At 47.1% G+C, this 22360-nt stretch overlaps 1 protein-coding gene and 1 long non-coding RNA gene across 2 annotated transcripts in view; one reads left to right on the top strand and one right to left on the bottom strand.

The window, feature by feature from the left end:
- Positions 1–22184, bottom strand: part of LOC119975513 — a 51879-nt gene extending 29695 nt beyond the window's left edge. Inside the window, exon 1 of the long non-coding RNA XR_005462777.1 lies at positions 22063–22184. This is a non-coding gene — a long non-coding RNA (uncharacterized LOC119975513). The remainder of the gene's footprint in view (positions 1–22062) is intronic.
- Positions 22185–22212: 28 nt separating this feature from the next.
- Positions 22213–22360, top strand: part of LOC119975512 (lactosylceramide 4-alpha-galactosyltransferase-like) — an 87727-nt gene continuing 87579 nt past the window's right edge. The window contains exon 1 of the mRNA XM_038815288.1: positions 22213–22326. The gene's annotated coding sequence lies outside the window, so the exon portion shown is untranslated. The remainder of the gene's footprint in view (positions 22327–22360) is intronic.

Raw genomic sequence — 22360 nt, 5'->3', positions numbered from 1 at the left:
TTTAAACTCACTGTTCATTTGCTCCACCAACCGAGCCAGATTCAACTTGTGTAATTGCTCCCAACCACGCGCCACCTGGATGCCCAGATACCTAAAACGCGCCCCCAGTACCTTAAACGGCAGCTCACCCAGCCTCCTCTCCTGTTCCCTCGCCTGGATCGGGAAAAGCTCACTCTTCCCCATGTTTACCCAGAAAACCGATTGAATTCCACCAAAATGTCCATATTACACCCTATATTTTCCAGTGGTTCTGATATATATACAGCAACTGGTTGTCCGCATATAGAGACAGGCTATACTCCACCCCCCCCCCCCCCCCCGCCCCCACACACACACACACACAATCCCTTTCTCCTAGACGCTCTAAGCGCAATCGTCACTGGCTCTATCGCCAAGGTAGACAGCAACAGGGAGTGGGCATCCTTGCCTCGTCCCATGGTTCAACCTAAAGTACCCCAAACTCACCCGATTCATTCTCACTGTCGCCACCGGTGCCTGGTAGAACAATCGAACCCAATCCATAAACCCCTGCCGAAACCCAAACCGCCCCAATACCTCCCATAAATACTCCCACTCTACCTGATCAAAGGCCTTCTCTGCGCCCATCGTGACTGCCACCTCCACATTGCGTCCCTCCGAGGGTACCATGATGACATTTAACAGATGTTGGCCGACATGTGCCTCCCTTTTCCAAATCCTGTCTGTTCCCTCCCTCTATCATCCTCGCCTCATTAAATTCCTTCACCAGCAGGCGTCCCAGGTCTCACAAAAACGTTTTGTAAAATCCCGCTGGAAAGCCATCCGGGCCAGGGCCTTCCATCCCTGCATTGCCCCCATACCCTCCATCACCTTCACCAATCCAATGGGGGCTTCCAGCCCCTCTACCAGGCCCTGCCCCACTCTGGGGAATCTCATCCAGTCCAGAGGATACCACATTCGCTGCCCCTCAACCGGGGGTTCTGATTCATAAAGCCTCCTATAGTACTCCTCAAATACCCCATTCACCCCTACCGGATCCAATATCATTCTACCTTTGTAGTCCTTCACCCTATCAATCTCCCTCGCCACCTCCTGCTTCCTGAGCTGGTGGGCCAGCATCCTCCTCGCCTTCTCCCCGTACTCATACACTGCCCCCTTGACCCTCCGCAACTGCCCCACTGCCTTCCTCGTGGACACCAGTCCAAACTCCATCTGAAGCTTCTGCCTCTCCTTTACCAATCCCGCCTCCGGGGCAAACGCGTACCTCCTGTCCACCCGCATAATCTCGTCTGCCAACCGTGCCATGTCTGCTCGCTCCTCCTTCTCCCGTGAGCCCGAATCAATACAAACTCCCCCCTGACCACTGCCTTAAGTGCCTCCCATAACGTGGCAGCCGAGACCTCACCTGTGTTGTTTAATTCCACGTAGTCCTGGATGGCAGTCCTCACCCGCTCAAACACCTCCTCCTCCGCTAGCAGTCCGAGATCCAACTTCTACTGCGGGTGCTGAGACTCCCACCCTACCCCCATCCCCAGATCCTCTTGAAAGTCCACCAATGTGGCACGATCGCCAAATATCTCGAGTCCACCAAACCTGTCAGCAACGACTTACCAACCACAAAAAAAATCAATCCGCGAGTAGACCCTATGTACATGGGAGAAGTATGAAAATTCCTCTGTCCTCGGCCTCCCAAACCTCCATGGGTCCACTCCACGCATGTGCTCCATAAACCCCTTCAGCTCCTTTGTTACTGCCGACCCTGTCCCTGACCTCGCACTCGACCCATCCAGCCCCGGATCAATGACCATATTAAAGTCCCCACCCATAATCAGCTGGGACGAGTCCAGGTCCGGGATCTTCCCCAATACTCGTCTCATAAACGCCACATTGTCCCAATTTGGGGCATAAATATTTACCAGGACCACTGGCACCCGTCCCAATTTCACACTCACCATCACAAACCTCCCCCTCTGAATCCGCTACGAAATTGCCCACCTCAAACGCCAGCCGCTTATTCACCAGCACCGCCACTCCATGGGCGCAATTCTCCGCTCTCACGACGGTGCGGAGAATAGCGGGGGTCGTAAAATTTTACGGCCACGCTAGTCTGACGCCCTCCCGCTATTCTCCCCCCCCCCCCACGCCCAACTCCCGACACGAATCGCTGCCGCCGTTTTTTTACGGCCAGCAGCGATTCTCAGCTAGCCGATGGGCCGAAGTCCAAGCCCTTTACGGCTGTTTTTACGAACGGCAAACACACCTGGTCTGGCCGTTTGTAAAAACGGCCGTAAAGTGCCGATTTTTAAAACCATGGCACCGATTGGCACGGCAGTACCACGGCCGTGCCAAGGGTGCCATGGGCTCACGATCGGTGGGCACCGATCGCGGGCAGCGGGTCCGATACCCGCGCACTCTTTGTCCTTCTGCCGTCCTGCTGTATCACTTCGCGGGGCGGCTGAAGGGCATCCCGGCCCGCGCATGCTCGGGTTTCGCGCAAATGCGCGATGACTTCATCCGCGCATGCGCGGGTTGGAGTCTTCCAATCCGCGCATGCGCGGCTGACGTCATGTGACGCGTCAGCCGGCGCAAACTCTGGCAAGCGGGCTTAATGAAATTCGTTAAGCCCGCGATGCCGGAGTTTACGGCCGTGGCACACTAGCCCCGACCGGGGACCAGAATCGGTTCCCGGTCGGGGGGGGGGGGGGGGGGGGGGGCTGGCATCAAACCCGCCCGGATTTGACGCCAGCCTTACGATTTCTCCCTCTCTGGGAGAATCGCGCCCCACATGTCTTCATATCTAACCCCAAATGAAAAACTTGCCTCACCCACCCTTTCCTGAGCCTTGTCTGGTCTCCAATCTTAAAATGTGCCCCTTCAAAAAGGCCATATCCGCCTTCAAACTCCTCAGATGCATAATAACATATGACCTATTGACCCCCCCCCACCCCTCCCCGCCCCCCAATCGCCACCAACAGTGCAACAATAAAAAACAGAAGAGAAACAAAAATCCCCAAATAATCTAAAAGGTCACTCACCCCCTCACCGCAACGAAACATCTCAGAGGAGAAGAGTTTCCCAACCACCAACTTAACAAAATATACAAGAATTACCAAAGAACAGGAAAAAAGAAAACCACATTCATCCCCACACCCCCTCCTCCACAATTCAATGTCCTCCTTCACCTGCCAGTCCATTGTCCCTCATAATTTCCATCGCCTCGTCTGGTGTTCCAAAATAGTGCTCTTTGCTATTAAAGGTCACGCAGAGGTGAGCTGGGTACAGCATCCCGAACGTAACCCCTTTTTAAAACAGGGCAGCCTTCATCTGATTTAAACCCGGCCCTCCTCTTCGCCAGATCCAGGCCCGAGTCCTGATACACTCACAGCTCACTCACCTCCCAGGTGCATCTCCTTGTCTGCCTTGCCCATCTCAAGATCTTTTCCTTAGCTAGGAACCGGTGAAGATGCACCACAAATGCACCAGGGGCTGGTTTAGCTCACTGAGCTAAATCGCTGGCTTTTAAAGCAGACCAAGCAGGCCAGCAGCACGGTTCGATTCCCGTACCAGTTTCCCCGGACAGGTGCCGGAATGTGGCGACTAGGGGCTTTTCACAGTAACTTCATTGAAGCCTACTCGTGACAATAAGCGATTTTAATTTCATTTCATTGCCCTCAGTGGCTCGCTCGCCTGCGGACCCCCCATTAGCGCCCACCAAGGGCCGGCCAAAGCCCCCTCTCCCATCACCTTTTCCAGCATTCCAGCCACATATGTGGCAGTATCCGCGCTTTCGATACCTTCAGGCATCCCTACAATTCTCAGGTTCTGTCTCTGGGAGTGGTTCTCAATGTCCTCTCCCTTCTCCTGTAGCCACTTCTGGGACTCTTGCATTACTCCCACCTCAGCTGCCAAGGAAGCCAACTGCTCCTTGTGCTCCCCCGCTGCCTCTTCCACTTTCCGGATAGCCTAGCCCTGGGCCTCCAGCCTCTGCTCCACTCGGTCCATTTGCGACTTCAACAGGTCTACAGACTTGGCTAGGTCTTCATGGGCCTCTCTCCTCTGCTGGCTGAACTTCTCGTTCAAGAAGTCCACCAGTTGGTCCATCAACCATTGGGTAGGCAGCGCAGCTCCTGTACCTTCCGTCATCTTAAGCTGTGGTGCCCGACAATTCTCCTGCTCCAGTTGCTCCCTTCTTCTTGACCCGCTTCTGGTCCGTGGATCCATCCGTCCTGCCAGTGGAGTCATACTTCCCTCTGGCCAGCCCTACACCTTCTTCAACCGCACATCCACCCTCCGAATGGGGAAAAAAAACAGCCTCGAGCAGGAGCTGCCAAATATGCGACCGCTCACACCATGGTCGCCCCCGGAAGTCTTACCTGCACCTTCTTAACCCTAGCTGGTACAAGCAGTTTGAATTCCCTTGTCAATTCGCTGAGTGAGTCTTTGCGAAATTCTTCCAAACAAACCAGAGATAAATCTTCTACCCGGAGAAACTGCTTATCTGCTTCCATAGCCATCCTGTTATATTACCACAAACCTGGAGTCTCTTTATAATTTACTCTGTACCCCGAATTCACTAGTTACTGCTTGCAATCTGGGACGAGTCCCGATTTATGTTACAACACCCTGGGCAAGTGCGCAGTCAATTCCAGCCCCACAGATCCCGGAGTCCCAATATATAAAGAAAGGTTATGGCTTTTCTCACTGGAGTAAAGGAGGAAGAGAGGTGACTTGATAGAGATGTACAAGGTGATGAGAGGCATGGATAGAGTGGATAGCCAGAGACTTTTCCCCAGGGCGGAAATGGCTGTCACGAGGGGATATAATTTTAAGGTGATTGGAGGAAGGAATAGGGGAAATGTCAGAGGTCGGTTCTTTACACAGAGAGTGGTAGGTGCATGGAATGCACTGCCAGCGGAGATGGTGGAGTCAGAGTCATTAGGGACATTTAAGTGACTCTTGGACAAGCACATGGACAGCAGTAAATTGTAGTGGTGTAGGTTAGGTTGATCTTAGATTAGGATAAATGGTCGGCACAACATCATGAGCTGAAGGGCCTGTACTGTGCTGTACTGTTCTATGCTCTACAAGTGAATTGACCAATAATTTGTGTATTTTCCGGAGACCTTTGACCCTTGACTGCTGCAATAAGTTACAGGCACCAGATTTGTAAGTAAAATATTTTTAAAAACTGTTCATTTATAACAGGAGAAGAAATAAGCAGGTAATATCAAAATTAAAACTAGGTTCTGCTAAACTTATTCCCCTACCCTGTCCCACCCTCCTCTCAGACATGCACAAGACAGACACGAGTATCTCCATGGCTGAGGTTGTCTTTGTAGTGAAGTTCTTCGAATGTCAAGTTTTGCAAATCATTGGTGAGTTTGGGATCTTTTAGTGTCCACCTTCAGTTGGAAGTCTCAGGCTGTAATATTTTTTCAGGAATCGGCTTCACTTCCACTGACCTTGATGAACACTGATAATTCCCCTCAGACCAGTGCAATTCTCACTTGCATCCACCAGAAGGATCATCAGCCTCACTGAGTTCAATCTACTGTTCTCCACAATGAGGATTGAAATGGATTTTCAAACAGTCTTTCTGCCAGCAGGTGGCACTGGACTGGAACCTCCCACAGGTTAAAATTTCTGCAGTTAGAAAGGTCCCTCGCCTTTCTATCAGAGATTTAAACATTCACAAACCTGTCTGTTGATTGCAATCTTTCAATCAGCAGATCGCCTTAACAGGTCTGATAGGGAGTCGGTAAACCTGCTCCTGGCTGCTCTTGAAGTCTGAACAGAACTGAGAGACAAGATAGAGCTTGCCTGACTTTTCCACAACAATGAACAAAGAACAATACAGCACAGGAACAGGCCCTTCGATCCTCCAAACCTGCGCCGATCACATGTCCTATGTACACTTAGCGCCTGTATCCGTCTGTTCATCTGCCTTTCCAGATAAGTCTTAAAGGTCGCTAACATATCTGCCTCAACCACCTCACTTGGCAGCACATTCCAGGCCACCACCACCCTCTGTGTAAAAAGCAACGCCCGCACATCTCCACTGAACCTATCCCCCCTCACCTTGAGCTTGTGCCCCTTTATAATTGTCATTTCCGCCCTGGGAAAAAGCCTCTGTTTACTCTATCTATAACCCCTCATAATTTTATAAGCTGATATCAGGTCGCCCCTCAGCCTCGTCTCTCTCTCGGGAGAACAATCCCAGTTTATTCAATCTCTCCTCATAGCTAATACCCTCCATACCAGGCAACATCCTGCAAAACCTTTTCTGTACTCTCTCCAAAACCTCCACGTCCTTCTGGTAGTGCGGTGACCAGAATTGGACAAAGTATTCCAAATGTGGCCTAACCAACGTTCTATATAACTGCAACATAATTTATGAGCTTTTATACTCAATACTCCGTCCGATGAAGGCAAGCATGCCATATGCTTTCTGTACCACCATTTCCACCTCTGCTGCCACTTTTAAAGAATTGTGGACTTGCATGCCCAGATCTCTCTGTGTGTCTGTGCTCCTGATGGTTCTGCTATTTAATTTCTAGCTCCCACCTGCATTGGATCTACCAAAATGCACCACCTCACATTTGTCCTGGTTAAATTCCATCTGCAATTTCTCCGCCCAATTTTGCTGCCCGATAGGGAAGTACCTATTTCCTTCAGTGGAGAAGTCAGGAACCAGGGGGCATTGGTTTAAATTAATTGGTAGAAATTTGGAGGGGGGGTTGAGAAATATTTTCACCAGATGTGATTGAGAGTATAGAGGTCAGGAGCACAGATTTGACTTCGCAGGAGGGTGCCAGTGTTCAGGTAGGTGGTTTGAAGTGTGTCTACTTCAATGCCAGGAGTATACGAAATAAGGTAGGGGAACTGGCAGCATGGGTTGGTACCTGGGATTTCGATGTTGTGGACATTTCAGAGACATGGATAGAGCAGGGACAGGAATGGTTGTTGCAGGTTCCGGGGTTTAGGTGTTTTAGTAAGCTCAGAGAAGGGGGCAAAAGAGGGGGAGGTGTGGCGCTGCTAGTCAAGGACAGTATTACGGTGGTGGAAAGGATGCTAGATGGGGACTCTTCTTCCGAGGTAGTATGGGCTGAGGTTAGAAACAGGAAAGGAGAGGTCACCCTGTTGGGAGTTTTCTATAGGCCACCTAATAGTTCTAGGGATGTAGAGGAAAGGATGGCGAAGATGATTCTGGAAAAGAGCGAAAGTAACAGGGTAGTTGTTATGGGAGACTTTAACTTTCCAAATATTGACTGGAAAAGATATAGTTTGAGTACATTAGATGGGTCGTTCTTTGTACAATGTGTGCAGGAGGGTTTCCTGACACAATATGTTGACAGGCCAACAAGAGGCGAGGCCACATTGGATTTGGTTTTGGGTAATGAACCAGGCCAGGTGTTAGATCTGGAGGTAGGTGAGCACTTTGGAAACAGTGACCACAATTCAGTGACCTTTACGTTAGTGATGGAAAGGAATAAGTATACCCCGCAGGGCAAGAGTTATAGCTGGGGGAAGGGCAATTATGATGCCATTAGACATGACTTTGGATGTGTAGGTTGGAGAAGTAGGCTGCAAGGGTTGGGCACACTGGATATGTGGAGCTTGTTCAAGGAACAGCTATTGCGTGTTCTTGATAAGTACGTACCAGTCAGGCAGGGAGGAAGGGGTAGAGCGAGGGAACCGTGGTTTACCAAAGAAGTGGAATCTCTTGTTAAGAGGAAGAAGGAGACCTATGTGAAGATGAGGCGTGAAGTTTCAGTTGGGGCGCTTGATAGTTACAAGGAAGCGAGGAAGGATCTAAAGAGAGAGCTAAGACGAGCAAGGAGGGGACATGAAAAGTCTTTGGCAGGTAGGATCAAGGAAAACCCAAAAGCTTTCTATAGGTATGTCAGGAATAAAAGAATGACTAGGGTAAGAGTAGGGCCAGTCAAGGACAGTGGTGGGAAGTTGTGTGTGGAGGCTGAGGAGATAAGCGAGATACTAAATGAATACTTTTCGTCAGCATTCACTCAGGAAAAAGATAATGTTGTGGAGGAGAATGCTGAGACCCAGGCTATTAGAATAGATGGCATTGAGGTGCGTAGGGAAGAAGTGTTGGCAATTCTGGACAAGGTGAAAATAGATAAGTCCCCGGGGCCTGATGGGATTTATCCTAGGATTCTCTGGGAAGCCAGGGAAGAGATTGCTGAGCCTTTGGCTTTGATTTTTATGTCATCATTGGCTACAGGATTAGTGCCAGAGGACTGGAGGGTAGCAAATGTGGTCCCTTTGTTCAAGAAGGGGGGTAGAGATAACCCCGGTAACTATAGGCCGGTGAGCCTCACGTCTGTTGTGGGTAAAGTCTTGGAGAGGATTATAAGAGATACGATTTATAATCATCTAGATAGGAATAATATGATTAGGGATAGTCAGCATGGTTTTGTGAAGGGTAGGTCATGCCTCACAAACCTTATCAAGTTCTTTGAGAAGGTGACTGAACAGGTAGACGAGGGTAGAGCAGTTGATGTGGTACATATGGATTTCAGTAAAGCGTTTGATAAGGTTCCCCACGGTCGGCTATTGCAGAAAATATGGAGGCTGGGGATTGAGGGTGATTTAGAGATGTGGATCAGAAATTGGCTAGTTGAAAGAAGACAGAGGGTGGTGGTTGATGGCAAATGTTCAGAATGGAGTTCAGTTACGAGTGGCGTACCACAAGGATCTGTTCTGGGGCCGTTGCTGTTTGTCATTTTTATAAATGACCTAGAGGAGGGCACAGAAGGTTGGGTGAGTAAATTTGCAGACGACACTAAAGTCGGTGGAGTTGTAGACAGTGTGGAAGGATGTTGCAGGTTACAGAGGGACATAGATAAGCTGCAGAGCTGGGCTGAGAGGTGGCAAATGGAGTTTAATGTAGAGAAGTGTGAGGTGATTCACTTTGGAAAGAATAACAGGAATGCGGAATATTTGGCTAATGGTAAAATTCTTGGTAGTGTGGATGAGCAGAGGGATCTTGGTGTCCATGTACATAGATCCCTGAAAGTTGCCACCCAGGTTGATAGGGTTGTGAAGAAGGCCTATGGTGTGTTGGCCTTTATTGGTAGAGGGATTGAGTTCCGGAGCCATGAGGTCATGTTGCAGCTGTACAAAACTCTGGTACGGCCGCATTTGGAGTATTGCGTACAGTTCTGGTCGCCTCATTATAGGAAGGACGTGGAAGCTTTGGAACGGGTGCAGAGGAGATTTACCAGGATGTTGCCTGGTAAGGAGGGAAAATCTTATGAGGAAAGGCTGATGGACTTGAGGTTGTTTTCGTTAGAGAGAAGAAGGTTAAGAGGTGACTTAATAGAGGCATACAAAATGATCAGAGGGTTAGATAGGGTGGACAGTGAGAGCCTTCTCCCGCGGATGGAGGTGGCTAGCACGAGGGGACATAGCTTTAAATTGAGGGGTAATAGATATAGGACAGAGGTCAGAGGTAGGTTTTTTACACAAAGAGTGGTGAGGCCGTGGAATGCCCTACCTGCAACAGTAGTGAACTCGCCAACATTGAGGGCATTTAAAAGTTTATTGGATAAGCATATAGATGATAATGGCATAGTGTAGGTTAGATGGCCTTTAGTTTTTGACTTCCCATGTCGGTGCAACATCGTGGGCCGAAGGGCCTGTACTGCGCTGTATCGTTCTATGTTCTATGTTCTATATTGTTAAGTTGTGAAAATATTAAGATTGGGTTTGAGGGGATGGAACACTCCATTGATTATGTTATGTGAAAGGTGACAGTTCTTGCAGTGCTTCCCTAGATCATCAGATATTTTAACAGCCTGGACTGGGACTGAATCCACAACAATCTTGTCTTGGAAGTGAAAAGTTAACCAACCAGGTCAGGTTGGCACTAGAAGAACTTTGCACCAACATAAACATGAACAATCAGAGCTATATTCTCACTCTGCTCCTAGTTTTATACCTTTAGATCCAGCAGCCTCATTCGTGCCTGAGCTCCTGATTCAGGTCATGTGAGAACAGTGCAGAGGTCTTGTGTCCAAGGCTGGTGGGTGAGACGAAAGGAAGACACATCTCCTGTTTTACAGCACGAGCTGCAGTAAAGCAGATAAGTTCAAAGGTCCAGTCACTTTGGGTAGCCATGGAGAAGGTAGGTTTGTAAGGTTGGGGGTACGATTGGGGAGTGGGGCAGGGTGTGGTTGGTCAGGGGTGCTTAGGTGGTCAGGGATTAGTTAGGTGGTTGGGGGGGGTGGTCAGGTGGTCAGTGGGGTGGGATGAGTGATCAGGGTTGGGGGGCTGGGGTTTGGATGATCAGTGAGGAAGGTAGTTGGGGTGGGGTAGTCTGTGGAACAGGTAACCAGCAGGGCTGGTCAGTGTGGAGGGGAGGGGAGGGCAGTCACGGGGTGCTGTGGGGGCTCAGGAAGTAGTTGTTGTGGGGATGGTTGGAGTAGCTAGGATGCTCCTTTGGGCGCTGGGGGGGGGGGGGGGGGGGGGCAGGGAGTTGGGAGGAGTCCACTGGAGTGTTGGGGTGGGGCAGTATTGCAGTTGCCTAGAATTGATTTTGATTCTTCTAACTTTTTCTGGGTAGTTAATAAAATTAATTTATGGAATGTAAAAGTACCATCTGGTTTAGGTACCATTACTATGGGTGAGCTCCATTGGCAACAACCCACTTCAATTATGTCATTTTTTAGCATACTCTCAATCTCTTTGTTAACCTGTGCCAATTTTAAATTGTTAAGTCTGTATGGATGTTGTTTGCTTTAAACAGCATTTCAAACATCTACATTGTAGCCACCTGGGTTGGCCACTTCCTCACACAAACTGGAAGAACGCAAAGGTTACAGGGTAAAATGGACATTGGCAAAGAAACAAGCAGTCCGCAGAATCCCCTGTATTCTAGCTGCTGCAGAAACCAGACAGAATTGTAACTAACGAGCTGCGCATATTAAGTGAGCGATTCACGGTGATTCCTAGGCACGATGGACACAACAGTTAACTGCAATTGAAACATTCTATGGAAGGTCAGACATTCCGGCGCTAGTGGAGTCTAAGACAAAGGACACCAATAAGGTGTAAGGAACCACCCAGTGATCGAGGAACGGCCCCGTTATTGGGGAAATTCAAATCAATCGATTGGGAAGAGACCCAATCGAATGCAGGTTTAGAGAGGGTCCGCCCAGAAGGAAGCGAAGCCCCTGGGACCTATAAAAGTCAGGTCCCAGGACTGATTATTTCTTCTTGACCAGCCGCCCAGCAGAACACCTTTGCAGTAGAAGAACCTTGAGAAGGCTAGGCCTGGTCAGCAGCCGCCATCAAGTAAGTGTCATACAACGCACGCTATGAGAGTAGACACTCCTGACACCTTTAGTCCACACCAACTGGAAGCCTGCGGATCCAGGACAAAGCAAGAGGCCATTGTTCCCTGATCTGGCAGTTCCCTTATTCCAGATAAGTATTGGCCTGTTAGTGGTAGGAATAGCCTAGTCTTGTAGTTTTATATGCATTAGTAGATAACTGTATTATAATAAACGTGTCTTGTTTGAACTTATTAACTGGTGTATTGAGTTATTGGTCTGAACTTGAACTTGAATCTTGTGGCGGTATCTTAACGATACCTGGCGACTCTAGAGCTAAGGAATAAAACAGAGCCAAATTGAATGTAAAGGGACACTCACCCAGAAAGAGCAACATTTAGTGGCAGACTCTGACGGGACTCGACTAGAAGTGGCCCCTCCCACTCCGAGAGAACCCAGAAATTTGAATCAGAAATCCAATTGGGAAAAGGAAAACCACAAGTGTTCAAGTAGCTCAAATCAATCCTCATAATTCTTAAGTGTGTTTTTGCATGAGTAACTAACAGGGCTATAAGGTAAAACCGAGAGATTTTTGTTGCGACAAACTGTCGGGAGTTTTTAATTCGGAAAATAGCGAAAGCCGTACCCGTATTTTATAGCACTGCCTTATTATCCCTCGTTCCAAATTTTAAAAAGAGCATAAGATAGAAGAGATGGCCATGCAGGCAATGGAACGCCTCATAAACCCAGAGCAGTTCCTGGTCGCAGTGACCAACAGCAGCAGAGTAGGTCAGTGTCCCGTTTGGGAGCTGGAACTCAGGAAGTACCTCAAAGGGAAAGGATGGCCCCTCTGGAGTGAGTTTTCTTTGAATGAGGAGACAGGTCCCGGGAGTATAGGGCATACTTGGTGGGAGAACCTGTCTGAAATTCATAAGAAAGGTTTGAGTAAAGCATGTAAGTCGACGGCAATTGTGTCCTGCTTGGCACAATTGCAAGGCACAGAGGAGGTCGTCAGGACGCTCCGAGCAAATTTAGAGGAGAGAAATAGAATGAGCAAAGTGGATGTCAGGGACTTCGAAAGAGAGAATTTAGAATTAAGGCAAAAGTTGGCAGATAAGGACAGAGAGGTGGATGATGCCAAGAGGGCACACCAGTCTTGTCTAGCCCACCTGAGCAGCTCCCAGGTACAATACGAAAAAGCCTATCAAGATGTGCAGCGTGCAGTCTTGATAAGACAGGAATCAGAAAAACAGGTAGAGGCATTGAAGAAGCAGTGCAGCGACCTGAAGGCAGCTTTAAGAGCACTCCATGCTGCCACCACTGAGCAAAGGCAAAGTACAGTGGACCATGCAAAGTGTAGGAAGCAGATTGCGGAGCTGCAATCTCTGCTTTCTGTGCAGAATGGCTTCCAAGAAACCTTTGGAACGCAATTAGAGGAAGAGAATGCACCAGATTGGCAGGAGTTAAGCGAGACAGCGCAGCGATATTTTCAGGGAACATGTGCGCTAGAAACACAGCAGAAAAGGAAAGCGCCCCAACCCCCCACAGATCAGATAGCACCCGCACCCATGAACCCAGTCACCACCCAACGAAAAGCAACCGCAGACGGTGCACCCGAGATCACTTACACCACCCCCTTAACCGTGACTCAACTAAGGGACGCGTGTGAGAAAATCACCCCGTTCCTCCCCACCTCAGACCCCCACCAATTCTCTGCGAAAGTTAAACAGCAGGCGACAATGTACGTCCTTGATGCGCGAAAGCAGGTTAAGCTTACAGTTTTCAGTTTACACTCATCAGTAGTAGCAGCCCTCCCCGACCTACAGAACGTTGGAGGAGGCACCCTCGAGGAAATGCGTACAGCTATTTTGGATGCGATAGGGTATAACAGAGGAGACCCAGTAGAAGGCCTAAACAAGTGTAGGCAGAAAAAGACCGAGCACCCCACAGCATTTGCAGGAAGGCTGTGGATTCACTTTACTGCAGTTTTCGGTGAATTACACCGCGCACATTTGACCCAAGATAACATGGTTAAATGGACCCGCATCCTTATCTCCCACGCCACAGAGGCAGGACAGAAAGCCTGCTCTACGACCCCTCAGAAGAGGCCCATAATGAAAAATGGGTACATAAGAGATTGTCCCGTGCTTGGGAGCAATCAGTCCAAGGCAAAACTGAATTTATAAAACCCGAGGAAGGACAGGCAGATGCAGACATGCATCCAGTTAAAACACATCAAAACTCCGCATGTGTAAATGAGGGAAGGAACAGCTCCCATCAGACCAAATCCCAGGAGTGTTATAGTTGCGGGAAATTAGGACATTACGCACGAGAATGTCAAGCCCCACTGAAATAGCAGCGGAATCAGCCCACCAATGTCCCCCGAAGCAGCAACGAAACCAACAGCCCCGACCCCCCACTCAGGGAACAATACCCAAGGGAACAATGCACCAGAGTGCCTGCTCCGCCTTATGTGTCTCAGGGGTCATGTTACAACTGTGGGCAGCCAGGACACTTCGCCCGAGATTGCAGGAGACCCCCGCCACCAGCTAGACCCGTCCCCAGATATGAAAGAGAACACCACCCACAGCAGCTACAAGGTCCCAGCTGCCCCTTGCAAACTATGAGCGCTTACCCACCACTTCTCATGGCAGGGATACCTCAGCAATGCCAATTAATTTTTGTTTCTCTCCTTCCTCTCTTCTTCGGTCACACTGCACTGACTCCATATGCTAGTTACACCTCAGCCAAATGTGATTTACGGTATCCTTCGTTCTGATGGAACCTGTACAATATCCGTTGCATGTTCGTTTGTATGTGTTTGTTAAATGTTCAGTGTTTAAATTTAAACAGCTTTTCACAGCCCCACGCCACCACTTCTGGAACCTGCAGTATGTTTGTTTCATGTTTGTTTGTTTTATGTTTGTTTTTGGATCAGTTCAGAACGACTAGGAGGATTGGCCACAAGACTTTCAGCTGAAAGGTTTGTGACCATCTCACGTTTTGTCACTGTTCTTCTGTAGTGAAGATGTTTTGTTCCCGAGACCATTTCATAACTGCCCTTCTGATTCAACGGAAGTCTTATCAGCAGATATCTCAGAGAACTTGCAAGACGCCTTATCATCTGAAATGTCTGAAGCCCAGCTAAAGGCTTCTCCCGTGATTCCACATGGAGCTCCCTAGCTCCAGTTTCATAACTGCTCTTCTGTTTGGAGGACAGAAGAAGCAACCCCCATGATGACTACATTCTTGCCCGTTCGTTTCAGGTCGCTCAGGCACTGGAGAAACGGCATTGAGGACCCACCCTGTCTGAGGACCACCGCGCTGGTCAGCTAAGCTTGGGTACAGCACGGCACGCCCTACCTGGGGATTCCACCCAAATCTTACCCGTCGCGGCCCATATGCAACTCATTCAAAAGTCTTATTTCTAAAAAGTTTGGTTTTGTTTCCTTTGTTTAGGTAGCCCTTTGGTTGCCACTCCAAATGCTATTTACATCCAGAAACAGTGGGATGGTAAATTGCAAAGCCTGCGAGACGGTTCGCAGTGATACAGTATTTTGAGTAAATGCCTGGTCCTAAAATTCGTTTTTTTTTTTTAAAATGAGGGGAGTCACAGGGGAGTCACTTGACCATTTATAAAGGGAAAATTGGCACAAGAGGACAGATATACTGTCATTCGAGGTATTAAGCAGAACACTAACGGATACTATGCTTGATCCCATAGCTTTCGGACATTCCAAGGAAGGACCAAAGCAGGATCAGAGCAAGATCCCAGCAAGAAAAGAGAACAGAAGGAAGAGAAGAGAGAAGGAAAATGACAGCCGCGACTGTATTTTTCTTCATCACTTTTGTATATTTGCGCGCGGGCGTGAACCCTCTTACCCCCACCCCGGCCGTTAATGTTTCCCAGACACAGACGACTCCAAGCCCAGTAAACGGCAACAGTACCCCGACCTGTTGTACCAGATTTCTAACTTGGTACTCCTTGTCATATGTCGTAGAATCGCTTTTGGCACTGGCGATTGTCTGCATCATAGTACAGACTTTTAGGACGAGGAAATGGCGAAGGAGAGCCTACCGCTCTCGTACCTCGACGGTATATAGGATGAGGTCCCCTATCTTCAGTTTCCATCAGTCCCCCGAACCCCCTTGAAATGTGAATAAAGGATTTTCTTTTCGTTGTTACCATGCCATGTAAATAAAGGAACTTTTTAAATGTTTTGTACCTCTGAGCTCGACTGCCGAGTCAGAGAAATGTGCCATGAATGCTGCTGTAAGTTTGTATTGATAGGAAGTTTAGAATGATTGCATGTAAGTGAGTGTAGTTTATTTAAGGATAGTTAGAGGTTACCGTTGTGATTTTGGTAATACATGTCCCCTTTGACATAGCGCCAAATAGAGATTGTGGTTACAATTGTTCTGCATAATTGAGGAAAGTGCAGAGGCCATGGAACTCGCTCAGGTCAGGGAACACAGACACCATACTAGGGTGATCCTTCACGCTTTCGCGTTAGGATCACAAGGAGGGAGTGTAGCCACCTGTGTTGGCCACTTCCTCACACAAAATGGAAGAACGCAAAGATTACAGGGTAAAATGGACATTGGCAAAGAAACAAGCAGTCTGCAGAATCCCCTGTATTCTAGCTGCTACAGAAACCAGACAGAATTGTAACTAACGAGCTGCGCATATTAAGTGAGCGATTCACGGTGATTCCCAGGCACAATGGACACAACAGTTAACTGCAATTGAAACATTCTATGGAAGGTCAGACATTCCTGCGCCAGTGGAGTCTAAGACAAAGGACACCAGTAAGGTGTAAGGAACCGCCCGGTGATCGAGGAACAGCCCCGTTATTGGGGAAATTAAAATCAATCGATTGGGAAGAGACCCAATCGATCGCAGGTTTAGAGAGGGTCCGCCCAGAAGGAAGCGAAGACCATGGGACCTATAAAAGTCAGGTCCCAGGAGTTATTTGTTCTTCTTGACCAGCCGGCCCTCCCAGCAGAACACCTTTGCAGCAGAAGAACCTTGAGAAGGAGAGGCCTGGTCAGCAGCCGCCATCAAGTAAGTGTCATACAACGCACGCTACGAGAGTAGACACTCCTGACCCCTTTAGTCCACACCAACTGGAAGCCTGCGGATCCAGGACAAAGCAAGAGGCCATTGTTCCCTGGTCCGGCAGTTCCCTTATTCCAGATAAGTATTGGCCTGTTAGTGGTAGGAATAGCCTAGTCTTGTAGTTTTATATGCATTAGTAGTAGATAACTGTATTATAATCAACTTGTCTTGTTTGAACTTACTAACTGGTGTGTTGAGTTATTGGTCTGAACTTGAACTTGAATCTTGTGGCGGTATCTTAACGATACCTGGCGACTCTAGAGCTAAGGAATAAAACAGAGCCAAATTGAGTGTAAAGCACACTCACCCAGAACGAGCAACATTTAGTCATGTATAGCCATTTTGGTACTTCCCAATTTATCGCTACAAACTTGCCCATGTGATATCAATAACTCTTTCAGGTCAGTCCGTTTTTCCTCTGGAAGGTAACTCAACAATGTATCCCAATTTTTAAGAACATCCTCGTTTTCCAATTTAATTTGAGATATGTCAAATTCACAGTCATCTGGATTTGGTTCGTCCCTTTGAGTTAGAATCTTTAAAACCTCCTCCTTTTTCTCTCCTTCTGTTGCTAATTGTGTTCTCTCTTTAATTGGCTCTGTTTATGGTGATTAATATGGTCGCCTTCCTTAATTCTAATTACGTTTGCTCAAGAGTCGCCAGGTATCTTTCGATACCGCCACAAGGTTCAAAACCGAATACTGATCAAAAACTCGATACACCAGTTAGTAAGTTCGAAATCAATGTTCATTTATTTACACACACAGTCAAATATACTCATGCACAAAACTCTACCAACTGAACTATCAATACTACTAAAGCCAATACTTAGCTTCGGGCACCCACTCAGTCAGAGGAACAATGGCCGTTGTCCGGTTCTGAGGCTGCTGGGGTTGAGCTGGTACGGAATAGCAGTTAAGAGCGTCTGTCTCGTAGCGTGCGTTGACTTTGGACTTACTTGTTCTGCTGCACCTGCTAGGCAGGTCTCTCCTTGCTGAGAGCCAAGGCCAAGAGAGCGAGTCTCTCTTGGGGGATCCTTCTTATACCCAAAAGGGGCTTTGCGCGCTTTTGGGTGGGCCTTGAACTTGGCTCCAATTAATTGGCCCGTTTCTTGATCGTTCCTATCGATTTCATCCAATAAAGGGGTGGGTGCCCTGATTGCTGGGCGTGTCCTCGGTGGCCGTTGGCCTGCTTTGGTCTAGTCTTCTTTGGCGCTGGGATGTCTGCCATGGTATTGTTTACTTAAATGTTACCTTTTTGTCCCCGGAGATGGCTCATTAGTATGGTAATGGATTTGTAGTATCGGTCTTGTCTGGGAGCTACGGCTCCAATCAAGAGACAAACCTTGCACCTGCTTGCTTTCCCAGTATTGTCCATTTTCCCTGCATTCTTTGCAAAGTGTCCATTTTGTAATCGGGACGTGGCCATCCCAGATGGCTACACTTCCCTCACAAAGTACCTTTTAAGCATATTCACATGACACACTCGGTGAGTTTTCCTTCTATCCGGGGTTTTTACCACATAATTCACCTCACTTAATTTCCTCTCAATCTGATAAGGTCCACAAAACCTTGCTTTGAAAGGTGCACCTGCCACTGGTAACAACACTAAAACTTTATCTCCACTGGCAAAACTACAAACTTTGGATTTCTTGTCCGCTACCCGTTTCATCACATTTTGTGCCACTTTTAAATGTTGTCCAGCCAATTCACCTGCTCTATTTAATCGTTCCCTAAAATTTGACATATAACCCAACAATGTAATTTCCGATTTCTTACTCACCAATTTTTCCTTAATTAATTTAAGTGGTCCTCTTACCTCATGACCAAAATTTAGTTCAAAAGGACTGAATTTGGTTGACTCATTAGGTTCATCCCGAATTGCAAACAGTATGAATGGAATTCCTTTGTCCCTATCCTCTGGTTAATCTTGACAATAAGCCGTCAACATTGTCTTTAATGACTGATGCCACCTTTCTAATGTTCCCTGCGATTCTGGATGGTATGCAGTTGCTGTAAATTGTTTTATTCCTAAGCTAGCCATAACTTCTTTGAATAACCTTGAGGTAAAATTTGTTCCTTGATCCGATTGTATTTTTGTGGCTAGTCCATATCTCATAAAGAATTGACGTAGCTCCTCCACAATCTTTTAAGCTGTAATATTACGTACCGGAATACCATCTGGAAACCTTGTAGACACATCCATTGTGGTCAAAAGATATTGATTCCCACTTTTTGTTTTAGGAAGTGATCCTACGCAATCAATTAGGACCCTTGCAAAAGGTTCCTCAAATGCTGGAATGGGTATTAAGGGTGATGGTTTTATCACTGCTTGAGGTTTCCCTATCACTTGACATGTGTGACATGATTGACAAAATTTAACTACATCTTTATGTAGTCCAGGCCAATAAAAATGCTTCTGGATTTTAGCGTGAGTTTCCCTTATTCCCAAATGACCTCCCACTGGTACCTCATGTGCAACTCGCAAAACCTCTTTTCTATACCCTACTGGCAATACTAATTGATGAACTTCTGCCCACGTTTCATCTGCCTGCATATGTAAAGGTCTCCATTTTCTCATCAAGACATTACTTTTACGGTAATAACACTCTGGTATACACTCAGATTCCTCTTCCACGCATGCTTTCTGGTACATCCGTTTTATTTCTATATCTTTTTGTTGTAACTCTGCCAATTTTCCTGAACTAAAAATATCCGCCTCATCCTCCACCTGTTCTTGTTCGTTTTCAACCATCTGATTAAAAGTCGTTTCTGATAATTGCACTTCAACTTCATCTTCACTCTTTGATTTCTCCTCTTGTCTTAACCTGTGACTTAGCGACCTTGTTACTACACAATCCAGAAAAATCCCAGGATATCCGTCCTTCAACACTTCAGTTGTCTGATTTTCCACTTGCTTATCAACCACAGTAGGCATCACTCCCACCTGCGATCCAGCTATATCATTACCCAAGATAAACTGTATTCCTGGACAAGCCTTCGACTAGACACTCTTTCTCACTATCCTCATCACTATCATCCAACTGTACATTTCCCTTTACGTCTGCCAATTTTAACTGACTGTCATGTTTCATGGCCATTTTCCAAAGTTCAAACTCTCTCTCTTTATCTTTTTTCCTGATCTGAATCTCCCTTTCTCTTTCTTTTTGTTTTGCTCGTGCTGTTCTTTCTTTCCTTCTTTCTTCTCACTCTATTTCTTTTTCCTCCCTCTCGCTTTTGTATTCAAGCAGCTTTAATTTTTTCTCATGTTCCATTTGTTTAAGTTGTAATTGAATTTTTGCCATTTCCAATGAGTCAAACTGTATCTCAGGCAACTTTAAATGCATTACCACTGCTATAATGACCTCATCTTTTCGCATTTTGTCAGGTAATATTAACTGCAATGTTTTTGCCAAATCTTACAGTCTGCTTTTAGTCTCTGTCCATAAGGTACTGTGTGTGACCTTCTCCACCCCCAAAAACTTCAGAGCCTCTGGAAGAGCCATTGTTCACAACACACTCCCTACTTAAACGAAAATAACACACCTGAAAAGCACCCACAATATGCTCACCCCTCACTGTCTTTAAGTTCACTCAGCCAATCCAAGAGACATCATTTTATCCCGGGCGAGCCCCCAATTTGTTATGGGCCAGGGTTTAGAGAATCCCAAAGTGTATCATGGAGTTCACCATATCCACAACTTTTACTAGATTGTGGTATGGGGAGCACACAGTCCACTCTACAGTAGTGGTAGAGTAGAAATGGAAAAGTATTTTTCTAAGCAAAACAATGTTTATTCTATGAATTCAAGTTAACCTTTTTAAAACAAACAGTGAACACCTTAGCAACCATTAATTCGAATACAACCCCCAAAGAATAGAACACTAAGTAATCCGTAAGCTGTTGTTTTAACATCCAGAAGACTTTAAAAAGACACACCTTTTAACAGAAGCACATCAGGTGAAAGTCACTACTGAAAACATTTATAATTCTGAATTCACCAAATAATCAAGAGATAGTTGTTTCATGGCAGAGAGATCAACAGTACACCTGCTCTGTCTGGCTTCAGTTACAACACTGAAAACACACCCTGCGTCAAACAGCCTAAAACGAAAGTAAAAAGCTGACAGACAGCCCAGCTCCACCCACTCTCTGACATCACTGCAGTAGCAAACACCCATTTCTTAAAGGTACTCTCACTTCAGATATTTATATCCACACCCATTTATAAACACCCATTTCTTAAAGGTACTCTCACATGACACTATGCGTCGGTGGTGGAGCATTTGAATGTTTATGGAAGGACGTCAATCAAGCATGCTGCTTTGTCCTGGATGGTGTCAGGCTTCGTGAGTGTTGTTGGAGCTGCAGTCATCCAGGCAAGTGAGAAGTATTACATTACACTTCTAACTTATGCCTTGTAAATGGAGATTAATCTTTGGGGAGTCAGGAGGTGAGTTATTTGCCACAGGAGTCCTAACCTTTGGCCTGCTCTTGTAGTCACGGTAGTTATATAGCTAGTCAGTTCATTTTCTGCTAAACGGTAACCCTCAGGATCTCGATAGTGGGGAATTTGGATGTCATGTGGTGATGGTTAGATCCTTTCTTTTTGGAGATGGTCATTATCTGGCACTTGTGTCACATGAATGTTACTTCCCATTTGTCTTCCCAAGCCTGGATATTTCCCAGGTCTTGCTGTAATAGGACATGGGTTGCTTCAATATCTGAAGAGTCTCAGAGGACGATGAACATTGTGCATCACCAGCGAGCATCCCCACTTCTGACCTTATGATGGAAGGAAGGTCATTGGTGAAGCAGCTGAATACGGTTGGGCCTTGGACACTGCCCTGAAGAACTCCTGCAGCGAAATCACAGGACTGGGAAGACTGTCCTCCAACAACCACAAACGTTTCCCATTGTGCTAGGTATGACTCCAACCAGTGGAGAGTTTCCCCCGGGTTCCCCGTTGTCTCCAATTTGCTAGGGCTGCTTGATGCCACACTCGGTCAGGGACAGTCACTCTCTCCTCATGTCTGGTGTTCAACTCTTTTGGCCGTGTTTGAATCAAGGCTGTGATGAGCTCAGGAGCTGAGTGACCCTGGTCAAACCCAAACTGAGTGTCAGTGAGCACTATTGCTGTAAGACGGTCAGAGCCATCCGAAGTTTGCAATTTATGTCATATTTTTGGATAATTCCCATTGCAGGACAATTGGAAGTTTGAACTTCCCAGGCAATTGCAGTGCAATCTTTATCTGGGGACTTCCACTGGGTGTTCCCCAATGCATCTTTGCAGTACCCCCCAGTTGGGACACCCCAGGGCTCACAGGTTACAGGCCACTCTGTTAGCAACAGACATGCAACCGTTTCACAGAAATTAAGATCCCTAACAGTAACAAATGACTTGCATTTTTATACAATTCACATCGTTTGCAGCAAAATTCCTGTCAGGATGCAGGAATTGTGAAAAGTGCAGGGAGTGAGGTACCAAATACTAGGAGGGAGGGTCTGAGGGAAATGGTTCACAGCATGAATAGAAACAAGCAAGCTTGTGATAAACAGGGAAAAGTTGAAGATTAAAGTGATCCGGGAACAAACAAAACAGTTTGGGAAGCTTTCATTGGTTACTGAAACAAAAGACCCTCAGTGAAGAATGAGATGTGCAGCACTGACCTCAAATTCATCCTGTGAAAGGTCGCTGAAGGTTTCCACATCACTGCAGTTAGAGTTACACACAGGCCAGTTACTTCAGCGTGTGGGTTAATGATGTGAGACAGGAAGCTGAACGGCAGAGACTAACTGAGGGCTGGCTGCCTGGTGGAGAGAGGCTCTGTGTCACCGCCCAGTGACTGAAAAAGCTCTCACCACAAGCTGCCAGCACAACTCGACCCCAACACTGCTAACGGTGCAAGCTCACAGCCTGTATCCCCAGCAAAGATCAGTCTTGTTTGTCCTTCGAGAGGAGGATGAC

The sequence above is a fragment of the Scyliorhinus canicula genome, chromosome 13, assembly GCF_902713615.1.
Source record: "Scyliorhinus canicula chromosome 13, sScyCan1.1, whole genome shotgun sequence".
Taxonomy (NCBI): Eukaryota; Metazoa; Chordata; class Chondrichthyes; order Carcharhiniformes; family Scyliorhinidae; genus Scyliorhinus; species Scyliorhinus canicula.
This window is presented reverse-complemented; position numbering and strand designations above follow the sequence as displayed.